The 12,986-nt window shown below is 27.6% G+C and overlaps 2 pseudogenes across 1 annotated transcript; both read right to left on the reverse strand.

Moving 5' to 3' along the window:
* LOC149880416 (uncharacterized) overlaps nucleotides 1-7,792 on the reverse strand; it is a 26,500-nt pseudogene extending 18,708 nt beyond the window's left edge.
* LOC149880418 (uncharacterized) lies at nucleotides 6,965-11,630 on the reverse strand (annotated as a pseudogene). Its single transcript, XR_016446483.1, has 4 exons — nucleotides 9,236-11,630; nucleotides 8,902-8,971; nucleotides 7,376-7,870; nucleotides 6,965-7,204 (listed from the first exon to the last, which is right to left on the reverse strand). The product of XR_016446483.1 is annotated as an uncharacterized LOC149880418 (transcript).
* Between the last annotated feature and the right edge of the window lie 1,356 nt (nucleotides 11,631-12,986).

A 12,986-nucleotide genomic window follows, 5' to 3' on the forward strand; every position in this document is an offset into this window, starting at 1 on the left:
TAAATTATAATTAAAATTATCCTATCGAAGATAAGTTTATGATAGTCATGCTAAACTTTCAAAAGATCAAGAAGGAGAGCAATTCTAACTTATTTTGAATAAACAACATCCTGCAAAACAATACGCAATCGAAATTGAAAGCGAAAATAAAGCTTAAACTTTCTCATGTAAAGGTAGTAAATAAGACAAAAAGGTAATTACAAGTTTTAAGTTTACAGGAAAGAAAACATTACGAATATTCAAATAAAACTTCACTCAAATCACAACACCAAAACTTAATAATAATAATAATATATATATATACATATATATATGCATTTGTTATCCAAGCTATTTCAAATTTAATCACAAATGTATATATATACATATATATATATATATATATATATATATATATATATATATATATATATATATATATATATATATATATATATATACACAGTTGTGATTAGTAAAAGATTTCTTCACTCAAGTGTGCTCAGTAGCTTGCTGGCGAAAGCAATTACATTGAAAATACAGCGAAGGATGACAACTTTGTTGGTACTTAAAGTTCTTAAAGTTTCATACCGGCGTACCGGCAATCATCAGCCAAAATACATAATGAAAAAAATGTTGCAAAAAGAAAACATTAAAGAAAACGAAAAAACCGTTAAAAATATTGTTAATAGGAATTGTTCTTATAAATGACTTCAAATTAGTCTTTACTTTCAAATGACGCAAGCATGTATTTATTCGTAGGCCTACACTTACTCACCAGCTGTTACTTTTTATTAAATAAATTTGCGCCTCTATATATGGCTATTTCAAATTTTTCTTTTAAAACGTAGGACGCATCTTCTTGTGTTTGGTTGATGAGGTTGGCATTTCCTGATAATACTCCATTTAACTAATTGTTTTCCGTTTTTTTCTTTGTGCGCCACACTTTCTTGGATAGTTCAATGTCGCTTTTGTATCTTGCTGTGTTAAGCGACTTAATTTGGTTTGCATAATGTTCTTTAAAAGGTGGTTCACTTATACCAATATATACTATATCTAAATAAATTTGGAAGGTCGGAAGAAATAACGGCTTTGTATAATATCTTTTCAGTCAGGCAGTGTTGATATAGGGGACAATGCAACCTGCAGATACAATTACAGGATTTCTAAATATGATCTTAAATTTAGTCGACGACTTTTTTGTTATGCCAGTTTATTATAGATTTTAAATTCGGCATGCAGCTGTAACTAAATTTTAAAGTGTTTCTGTTGTATATCTTGTTCAAAATATGTTTTGTTGGAAAATGCTTGTCTACCAAATCAATAAATGATTGCCAACTTTAGTGATGACATTTTTGCTAAATGGAGGGTTGAACCATTTAATATTACACTTTCGATTATACTTCTTTATGGTATTATTAGGAATAATATTATATTTTAATTTATAACTGTATCCTGCTTTATTTAATGCTTCCTCATAACACTTAATCGCTTTGCCGAATATTTTCTTACTGGATGAAAGTCTTGATAATCTGCGTTCCAATAAAGCGGGTGTTTGCTTAATAATATTTGGAGGATAGTTTGATTACTTATGATTATAGTTTATTTGATTCCCTGTCTTGCTATAGGGTTGGTAAGTAGATTCGTTTAAGTTCAAAGTAATATCCAGGTAATTAACGATTTCAAGGTTGGATTTAATGGTATAATTTAATCCGTATTCTTTAAACATTTTTGTAATTGTTTTGTTAACTCTTTCTGGTTTTGGGCCACTTAGATTTTCAAAATCCGTCAAAACAATTGTCTCTGTAAATACCTATAAAACTTTTATTTTAAACGGATGATAGCTGATCTAAAAGAAATATTCCTACTAATTTGCAAACTTCAGCCCCTTCAAATGACCCATTGTTACATCAAATAGATTACAACCTTTTTTTCATCCAAGTCTAATTTCTATGAAACAGAAATATATTAGGGTGGGGCATAAAAAAACAAAGTCAGTAAAAAAACTACCATAATAATTTTTCTGATTCCTTTTGATATGTGAATTAAAAAAATGTATGCAAAATTTTCCCCACTTTGATAAACTGATTTTAAGCCATTCTGTCTCATGTAATGTCATTTTTAATAAATCAAACAAAAATCAACTTTTAGGACCAATAAAATCTTCAATATTTTTAGTTATTTTTTTTTTTTCATAGTCAGTAAAAATTTCGGAATTCGGTTTCCCCATCTAATAACTGGTGGGCTTCTCTGTTTGAGCTATGTTAATAGCTAATTTTTGTAGCTTATCTACAGGTAAACATTTATCAACAAGACACATAACCACAAATCTTTCATTTAAATACCAATTTTGCTATATAAGTGATGTCAAACTGGTTTAAAACTGAATTTAGAATATTGTATCATTTCATTAATAGCTTTTAGATCTAAAGAAGGTGCTATGGCAGGGATTGGAGCTTTAATAAACCATGGAACATAAAATAGTGCTGTAAATGAAGCAATTTCATTAATCAGCTCTCCCTATTGCAATGATATTATGTTAGGACATAAGTTACTGAATTGTAGCTGAAGAAGATCATATGTTAAATAATAAACTCCCTGTGCCATAAACCTGGCATGATGCGAAGCCATTGGAAATCTAAATTGAAATTTTGTTACTTTACCACCTAACCAAAGAGCTGCTAATTGTATAAATTACTGGTAGTCATTTCTTGGAAATATATCATTATTAGTGTTGTTACGACTTTGAAATTATTCGACTGTCGACTAAATCGATTAATGTATATTTTAAAGTCGACCAAAATCAATTAGCACATTTTAAAAACCGACTAAGTCGACTAAAAGTCGATTTTGTTGAAATATTTGAATAAAATTTTCCATTCAAATATTTCGAATAAAAATTGTTAAGCAACATTAAAGTATATGATAGTAATAATTGAATGTAATAATCATATACTATAATGTTGCTTGACAATTTATTTTTTAAATTCTATAAAACAAATAGAACTTTAAGAGAGTAAACAAAAAAGCTAGATGGTATGCAATACTATTACAATAACACATGCTGTTGTTTTATCAAGAGCATTTCCTTTGTTCAATTTTAATTCATCTAATTTATTAGATGAATTAAAATCGAATAAACAAACAAAAATAAAACGGAAATTACTATCACAAAGTAAAGAAAAAAAAACGAATGGGCATTTTATATCATTTTTTACAATAATTAAAGCAAAAAATCAACAAAAAATTTAATAAAAAGTGGTCGCGTAGTTAAGTGGGGGCAGATGGGGTGGCTAAACTTTTTTTGGGGTAGCAGATTTATTTAAAATTTTTGTATCTTGAACTGAGTACCATAACACATTACTTAACATTTTGTTTTAAAAAGTATCAACTGGTTACTATAATGAAAAAAAGGAAACATTAATGAAGTGCTGGTACATACAGTAAGCTAAGAGTTAAGTTAATGTGATACAGCAAATTAGGTTTAATGGTCAGATATTTTGGTTGAATTAAAAAAACAGCTATGAATGATATTCTTACGCATGGCTCAATCTTTATAAATAACTTATCTTTACAAGATAAACTACTTATAAAGATATCTCTTCAGTGCACAGTGATTCAGAAACACTAAAAATTTGGCCAAAATATAGTTTTTTGAGTCGCGTAATTTCCATAATGTTATTAGCAAATTATTTTCTACTGTTTCTTATGATTCTAATGGTATAAAAAAATAAATACTGAAATAATAGATTTAAAAGTTAATATACGTTTGAAATTGATCAAAAACAGCTTTTTTTTATCATTAAAATTTTATCATTATTAAAACTTAATTTTCTCCCTACAAAGTTTTTTATTTTAGTTTTTATGACATGCAAAGATAATAAATAATACTATTTTAATTTATACAAGTTGTAAAAAATCCATTTAAAAAATGCTTTTTTAACGATTTTAAACTGTTTTTATGGTGCTAGGACTTTTTACCTTAGACATCCTTCACGAAGCCAATTCTTTTTTTAAAGAGAGTTTGTATTATTTTATAAGAAACCAAAAAAGTTAGCTGCCCCAACTTGCCCCATTTGGAAATAATGTAGTTTTAAAAAGTTCATTTTATAGAAAAAATTAGCAACTTTCATGTTTTGAGAGTTTTTCCTGACACGTCTGAACAAAACTTTTTAATTTTATTTTATTCTAGTATATAGCTTATGTTGTTATCTATGTTGTAGTATGTATATACATACATACATATATATATATATATATATATATATATATATATATATATATATATATATATATATATATATATATATATATATATATATATATATATATATATATATATATATATATATATATATATATATATATGTATGTATGTATATGCATACTACAACATAGATAACAACATAAGCTATATACTAGAACAAAATAAAATTAAAAAGTTTTGTTCAGACGTGTCAGGAAAAACTCTCAAAACATGAAAGTTGCTAATTTTTTCTATAAAATGAACTTTTTAAAACTACATTATTTCCAAATGGGGCAAGTTGGGGCAGCTAACTTTTTTGGTTTCTTATAAAATAATACAAACTCTCTTTAAAAAAAGAATTGGCTTCGTGAAGGATGTCTAAGGTAAAAAGTCCTAGCACCATAAAAACAGTTTAAAATCGTTAAAAAAGCATTTTTTAAATGGATTTTTTACAACTTGTATAAATTAAAATAGTATTATTTATTATCTTTGCATGTCATAAAAACTAAAATAAAAAACTTTGTAGGGAGAAAATTAAGTTTTAATAATGATAAAATTTTAATGATAAAAAAAAGCTGTTTTCGATTAGTAAAGTTTTGTATGCTTATATATATATATATATATATATATATATATATATATATATATATATATATATATATATATATAACACTGGATGTGATGATAGGGCGACAGTGTAATTTTGTAAGTTTAAGGCGACATTTTTTTTTTCGTTTTATTTTTATCATTGATGATTATATCTATAGAATATAACTCAAAGGCATAAAAAAGGTTGTTTTTATCTTGTTTTCATCAACAACGGCTGAAATTTAAAAGATATAAAATATGCTGTCGCCTTAAAGTAATACAAACACTAATTGAACATTAAAGCGACTTGTCTATGTCGCCCTAATAGCCTTTTAGGTTTTCGAACCTTTTTCATTCGAATCGCTATTTAATTTTCACTGAATCACTTCTTAAATAAAAGTTTCTTCAATTTAGAACTATTTTTTTTAGTTTTGCTAATAACTATTATTTAAATTTTACGACATTTGTTTTTAAAAAATATTTGGCTTTGTTTAAATGACAATTTGAAGCATACACAGCTTTACAAGTATGTGTGATCAAATTTATTAAACAAACAAAACTAATTTTTTTAAATAAAAATAACTTAAATGTGTGAGAGAATACTGTTAAACTTTTCTACCTTTTTATTAAACGGGGATAGTCTTTTGCTGGGTTGCTTTCAGCGGAGTAACTTAAGAGTTTTCAACTCCCACCCATTTTTTTCCCCCCATCTTTTGAACAATTACCCCCTCCACCTTTCCTGATGTTCCCGTTATCCACCCGAAAATGTTTTGAAATCTTCAATTATTTTTTCCAGATTTTCATCACATGTTTCATTCTGACCAAAAAATATAGCTTTATACTTAGAGGAGCACATTCATTAGAATTTCTCCATCCTCCTCACTTTTAAACATTTTTATTTTATGATCGTTTTTACTGATCGTTTTTAGTAAAAGAGCTTTCTGCACTTGCTCATGTGAAAAAAACTAAAAAGGCAGTTACTCTCACTCAATGTTATATATTTACTAGATGACTAACTCGCGCTGCCGTTATGAAGCAAATTTTTTTTTGCTTCATAACGGCAGAGCAAAAAAAAAAATTTGCTTCATAACGGCAGCGATTTTCTGCGGGCAAAACAACCAGCAATGTTGTTTTGCCAGCAGAAAATCGCGAAATGATAAAAAACAACCAACAGATATTTTTGTCGGTTTGATTAGAAAATATGTTTAAGAATTGGTGAAAATGTAATTATTTTTTGAAATTTTGCAGTATTTAATGCTTTGTAGTTATAGTTATTTAAAAGTAACTTATACGTTACTTTTGATTTGCTGATATAAATAAATTTCGTTTACATTTTTCTATGAATTTTATGCGGAGTTAGATATCTAGTTAATATAGATCTTTGCTCTCATTTCATTTCCCGATATTTGATGTAACTCGTTGTTAAAATTTTTTATCCAGAAGTTAAACTGAATTAGGAACCTTGAATGTATTTTTTACCAGAATTTTAAATAAACAAATTTAAGTGAAAAGGAGCCTAATAAACGTACGTAAAATTTGCAAATTTTTCAAATGGCGTCTGAAGATTGCCGTAGTCCCCGCTTATTTTAATTACGCCACTGTGAGTTAGTTAAATCGCTGAGTTTAATTTAAAAAAAAAACAAAAATGTTATATTTCCTTCAGATAGTTTGTAATTTTAACGCATCTGAATACAAAACGTTTTTCGTTACAATTAAAAGTGAAATAAATTCATAACGGCGTGGTGTGAGCTAAAAGTGGTAGTTACATTAAGCATTATAAATTTTTATTTCAGTTGTCATAGCTTAAGAAGTTTCGTTAACTGAGTTTTCGCTTCGAAAAGAATATACTCATGATGGGGGTTTTTTAGAAACTCGTTGTAAAGTCAGAAAGTGTTTCTTAATTTGTTAGTTCCCTGAACAGCTCACATCACAGATATTCACTTTTTTTTTTTTTTTTTTATTTTCACTTAAAAATTGATAGTTTGACAATTTCTTGATCATGAAATATCAAAACCTAGACGTTAACTACATTAGAAGAAAAAAAAGTTAATAACATGTATATCTTAAGATAATTTCATATAATTGACGCTGAGCACTGGTTATTTTTCTTAATAATGGATAAAGTTTCTCGGATGGTCAGTAAAAAATATAGTCCAATAGATGAATTTATTTATGTTATCTTAAATGTTACAAAAGATTCTGCTCTGAGTAAAAGGTACAAAAAAAGTGTTTCTGTCCATGACATGCTGCTTTTGATTAACAACTAAAGAAAAAGGTTTTCTCATTTTGACTTTCAACGCTATTATTCGTGTTACATCCGCCAGTTACCAATCTTGTCACCTTGCCTAACCCAATGTTTTTCTCTTGTATTTTGTTTTGTGCTTTTATCTGCTAAAAAAAACAAAAAATACTAAACAGTTACTTTTCTTTTCATATCCTACATTTTATCTTGAATTTAAAAGTATGTAAAATATAAATAAACCTAATAATATCTATTGCAAAATATTGGAAATTATTTAACAAACATATGTTTTAAGATTTTTTCAATTTTTCTAAGCTTACTTTTAGTTTCTGAAGTTTTTTCCAATGATCACTAAAAGATGTTGTCTTCCCAACACATATATGAGACTAAAAAAAACTGTAAAATCAGTAAAAAAAAATTTGAAATATGATAAAGTAGAGTAAAATTAATTTTTCAAAATTTTTTTTAATTTGACTAAAACTTTGGTTTTCTTTAGATCTTAAAGATTTTTTTAAAATTTAATTATAACTCTCAAAATGCATCTCTTTCATTGCAATTTAACTTATGATATGCTTTTGGACAGCAACAGTTTTTTTTTTTGTATTTTTAAAGGTTTAATGGTGAAGTTAAGAGGAAGTAGAATAATAAAAAACCTGTTCACTGTGCCTCAGTTTTCATTCAGAAAATAGAATTAAATACTTAACAAGCACTTGCTTTACTTTCATATTTAGCTGCATATTTGGTTATCTTTTTATAATGATGATCAAGATATTTTCTTCCTAACACGATATATGGAACAGATGTGCTTATTAAATCTAAAAAACAAAATACTAAACAAAATACTAAACAAAATACTAAAATTACAACATAAGGCAGAAATATTGAACAAGATTGAACTGATGAGCCGTCAAGTTTATAAATATATATTGTTTATCAGTCAAAAGAAATATACTTTATGAGTAGAGATTATATGAATTAAAACTTCTGATATCTTATTGGGTAACTATTTTGGTATTTTACAAATTTAATTAACATTTTCAAGATAATTGTTTTTTAAAAAAAAACACCTGTTTTTCTTTTGCCTTTTTTTTGAATAAATTTTTGAAGATTTTGAAATTTGTTTTATATTTTTGTAAATAGTATATTTTTATAAATTGTATAATTGTACGCTTTTAAAACTGTATTATTATTATAGAAATGGTACATAAATTACTGAAAATGAAAAATTTTCACTAGGATTTAAAAAATCATCACATGAACTTTACGCCATTTGTTTCTGAGTGTAAAAACCCTTTGTTTATTTATGCTTTCTTAAGTTTTTGTTTGTTCTGGAATTTTTTTAACTAGTGGATTTTTTTATAGTACCAAATGCTACTTCCACAGTTTCAAACAACAATGTCTTCTAGCTGAAAAATGTTTTTAGCATAAAATAACTTTAAAAAAACTTTTGGTATTTTTGGGGGAGAATTAATATTGAATTAAGTTTAACACTTAAACTTGATTCCATTATGAATTTAATTATGTTTAACGTTGCATATAAGTAACTTTAATGTGACTTTGTTGAGATGCTACAGGTGCAAAACTGAGATTGTTTATATACAACTGAAGAGATGTTTTCTTGCAGAATATGATGGTTAAAATTTATATTAGAATTGTTAAATATCTAGGAATTTGTTAAAAATTGTTGAAAAATTGGTAACGTAAAATGAGGTGACTTTGGCCAAATTTAAAATCTTTTTTTTTTCAAAATTTAATTATAAATGATTAATATATTGATATAAATTGCATTAGGTGTGCACAATGTCAAAGAAATAAATAATTAAAATAAAAAACAAAAGTTTTATACCTTTTACCCAATTTTTTCAATTTTTACGGTGAGTCAAAGTCACCCCTATAGTGGTGGTGACTTTGGCCACCTAAAAGCAAATTATAATTATGGATTATTCGTTTCATAATTTACATATTCACAGATACATGGATACAAGGTGATATGTTTTTAAGGCAAAAAAATATTAAAAACAAAAGCTTGAAGCTAATTTACACATTTAATTAAGATATAAATCACACAGAAATCTTGATAATATTTAAAACTCAAAAAACTATGCATCAATCATCAAACTATAAATGCTAGAGTTATTTAATAAGTTATCTGTAATTATTTGCTGTTCAAGAGTGGATACCTTTGTTTTTTTTGCAAAAGTCATTTTTTTTCTTTTTCTTACTTGTATTTATAGCTGCTTGCATATTAACTACATCAATTGATGATACACTTTTTCCTGGGACAACAGAGACTTTATGTCGCTTTTTATTAAGGGGTATATGATCATCACCTCTAGCTTCAACTAAATGTTGTATGAAAGAATCACTGACAAGAGAACCTATTTCTACATCGACATCTTCATTTGTAAATGTTCGTTTAGGAAGTCTATCTAGTACCTGTTTTCGATCAAGTGGGTATAATCCAGTTTTTCTGAAGCCTGCCTTCATACTTTCACAACCAGGTTCTTCAATTTTTTTCATGAGACATTTAAGCAATTCTGGAAACTGGTCTTTTGGAAGGGAAGGAGCTTTACGTCCTTTGCCACTTTCCTTGCAAGTTGTTTATATTTTTCTCCACTGAGCTTTCATTGGTCGAAAATATGCAACATCCAATGGCTGCATTAAATGCGTGGAGTTTGGAGGAAGTGCAATAAACTTAATGTTGTTTTCTTCACACAAAGACAGTACATATGTATTTATATGTGATGACAAATTGTCTCCAATTAGAACATGTTTTCCAGGAGCTTTTTTTAGTTTAGGTAACAATAAAGATTCAAACCAATCTGTAAAACAACTGGAGTGAAACCATCCACTCTTTGAGCGGTTATAACGTGCTCCTTTTGGTCCATTTTCTGTCCAAGTTGTCCACATCGAATCAGCTTTATATACAATATATGGAGAAAGGATATGCCCTTTTGTATTACCACAATACATCAAAGATGTAGCAGACTTTGTTGAATTTATTATCCTCTCAGGATATTTTGATTTTCGCTTTGTTATTACTAGTTTATTACCAGGGTCATCTGTTAAATTAGTTTCATCGTAATTCCAAATGTTTGATGGAGGAACCCCTGCCAGTTCAGGAGTGATATTATCAAAAAAGTTATTAATAGTAACAGTACCTACTTCTGCCCTCTTTCTTTTAATGTTACTTGCAAATCTAACACTTAATTGTTCATTTCTCTTAAGGAATGATTTTACCCATTCAATACCAGGAATATTTCCTGCAAATTGCCTAATAAACATTCCTTTACAGTCTGCATAAGACTTCACAATACTTCGTAAATCATTACAGTCAACTGGGAATCCAAAAGAAGACATAGCTATAACATAGCTTGCAAAAATTTCTTCTTCAATTTCACTAAATATTGTGCAACCCCCCTGGTTTTTTATTATGTAAACCTTTCAATTTATTTTTTATTGTTGATAGAGGAATTTTAAAGGTTAAGCAAGCATCTGTTTGTGTTAAATTACCACTTCTTACTTCTTTTAAACATTTGGTTAATGTTTCCTGGGTGTATGGAATATAATCACGACTCCCAGCAACACGTTTATATGTTCTTGGCATGTTTTCTTTGATATAAATATGATTATTAATTAGTATTTTGTCCTAAAAACCAAAATTTAAAATTAAATTAATAAAATTTTATCTGTAGACAACATTTTCTGAAAAAAAAAATCAAAAATTTTGTGTTGAAAATCAAATAATTACATTTTTTCACTAAGGTTAAAGTCACCCCAAATTGTGACCAAAGCCACCCCATAAACTTTAATTAGAAGTGTTATAAATACTATTAGTTATAACATCACAACCCACTCAAATATTAACAGCATTTTCAACCAACTCACAATTTTGCAGCATATAAATTTAACAGTTTTTATAGACTCTAATAAACAAACAAAAAAATATATTAATAAATCCGCAAACTGCAATTAATATAAGTAATAAATAAACAGAATAACTTTACTTTTGAGATAAACTTAAATTTGGAGGAAGCCGCAAAAGTACAAAGTAGTTTTTAAAAGTTAAACATTTTTTTTATAAATTAGCCAAAGTCACCTACCAGGCCAAAGTCACCTCATTTTACGGTAAATATCTTGAAAAAACAGTTTATTTAGTTCTGTGGTAAACTATTTTGATTTAAAAAATTAAAGAACTTTATGCAATCATTTATATTATTGAATACCATTAATTCAATAATGAAAGTGTATTGTTAAATCAACAAATAAATCACATTCTAACAACATATTTCTTGATGATAAAAATGATTGCATGAAGATCTTTCAGTTTATTTCATCAGTAAACATAAAATTGCAATAATAATATATTAGCGAAAAAAAAAGGGTTACTTTCCCAAATATTCATTAAAGCATTGCTTTCAAACTCACAGAGTTTAGCCAATTTAAATGCAAGTGGGATCTCATAGCCCCATAGCTGCATCTGAACTCAATTATTCAGTTAAAGTTAAATTTTTATTAACTGAAACTGGAGAATAGTACTTTAACAAAGAAAAATACAGAAGGAAATAAGAAATAACTTACAAAATAACCACACACTGTTTTACACATCTTTTAAATGTTCTGCGTTGAAGATTGTCATTGAATTTTTCGATCCTCCGTTTCATGTAACCAAAGCGTCAATAATTCTGAACCAAAACGTGCCCAAAGGATGGACAGGGGAGGAAGGAGCACCGATGGAGCGAACAAAATGAGCAAGGAGGGAGTGGGGTTGGTTGAATTCAGATAGTTCGCGAGGTAAGAATTATTTTGTTCTATCTCCAATTTTGAAAGTTGGGAGAAAATGAATTATTAATTTTAGTTAGTAATAATAACTTTTGAAATACGCATTATTTTATAAATTTTTTTCTAAATAGTTTCTTTAAATATAAATTTATTTAAAGAATAAGTTATTATTTCTTTAAAAATAAAAGCTAAAGCTCTAAACAATTTTTACTTTTAGAAAAAATCAAAAACTTTCTCCCAACGTTTAAACTTGGAGATAGAACAAAATAATTCTAACCTCACGAGTTTACAACTTACATTAAAAGGGACGGGAAAGGAGTTTGAAAAATGCATATTTGTGCTAAAAATGAGGGTAGGGGGTAGCTGTAATAATATAATAACGGCAAGAGGACAGGGTTATGCCGCCAAATCATTTTCTTATGCAACTGAGATATGCTTATTATGATTTCAGTTTTAGAAAGAGTTTAAAATGTTGATTTATATGGAAACATATATAAATAATCAGTCAACTAAATAAAAAATCAGTTGCTACGGACCGTAGCCATTATTAAAATTTGAATTTTTTAAAGTTACTACTGCGCTTGCGTATAATAACTTGGCCTAGGTCCTTTAATTTTTTTCCATGGTAACGGTCTTAGCAACAGGGACGCCTGCATTTTGACCCCTTCTCTGGCTCAAATAAGCGAATTTTTGTTTCTTGTTATGTTTTGTTGGACGTGAGTTATGCTTTAATTTCTTCAACAATTAGTGATGTGCATTGTGATTTACGGAAATTGAGAACAATCTGATCTGTAAGTGCATACAGTGAAAAAAACCTCCTAAATGTAAAAATATCTCGAGTCAAAGTGTTCATACTATCAATGTTTGTATAGGATTTTATGAAAACAATAAGAAGTTTTATCCTAATCATGTTCAATGTAATCGCAATATAAATTAAGCTGTTATTATGTCGGTCGCCGCGTTTTCATGTCTTTCGCTTGCAGAGATTTTATCGATTTTTAGTGTGGTCTGATTGTGCAGCGTAGTTTTGGAATTTTTAGTAAAGTAGAAGTAGGTATGTGCGTTTTTTTGCAAACTTTTGAATCAATTTTATATATCTATTTTCTATGTACCTGCCAAATTTTATTAAAAAATAATGACACGCTCATA

This window comes from Hydra viridissima, unplaced genomic scaffold, assembly GCF_058129835.1.
Source record: "Hydra viridissima isolate aposymbiotic clone 2 unplaced genomic scaffold, HvirCarnegie_v1 scaffold_13, whole genome shotgun sequence".
Classification (NCBI taxonomy): Eukaryota; Metazoa; Cnidaria; class Hydrozoa; order Anthoathecata; family Hydridae; genus Hydra; species Hydra viridissima.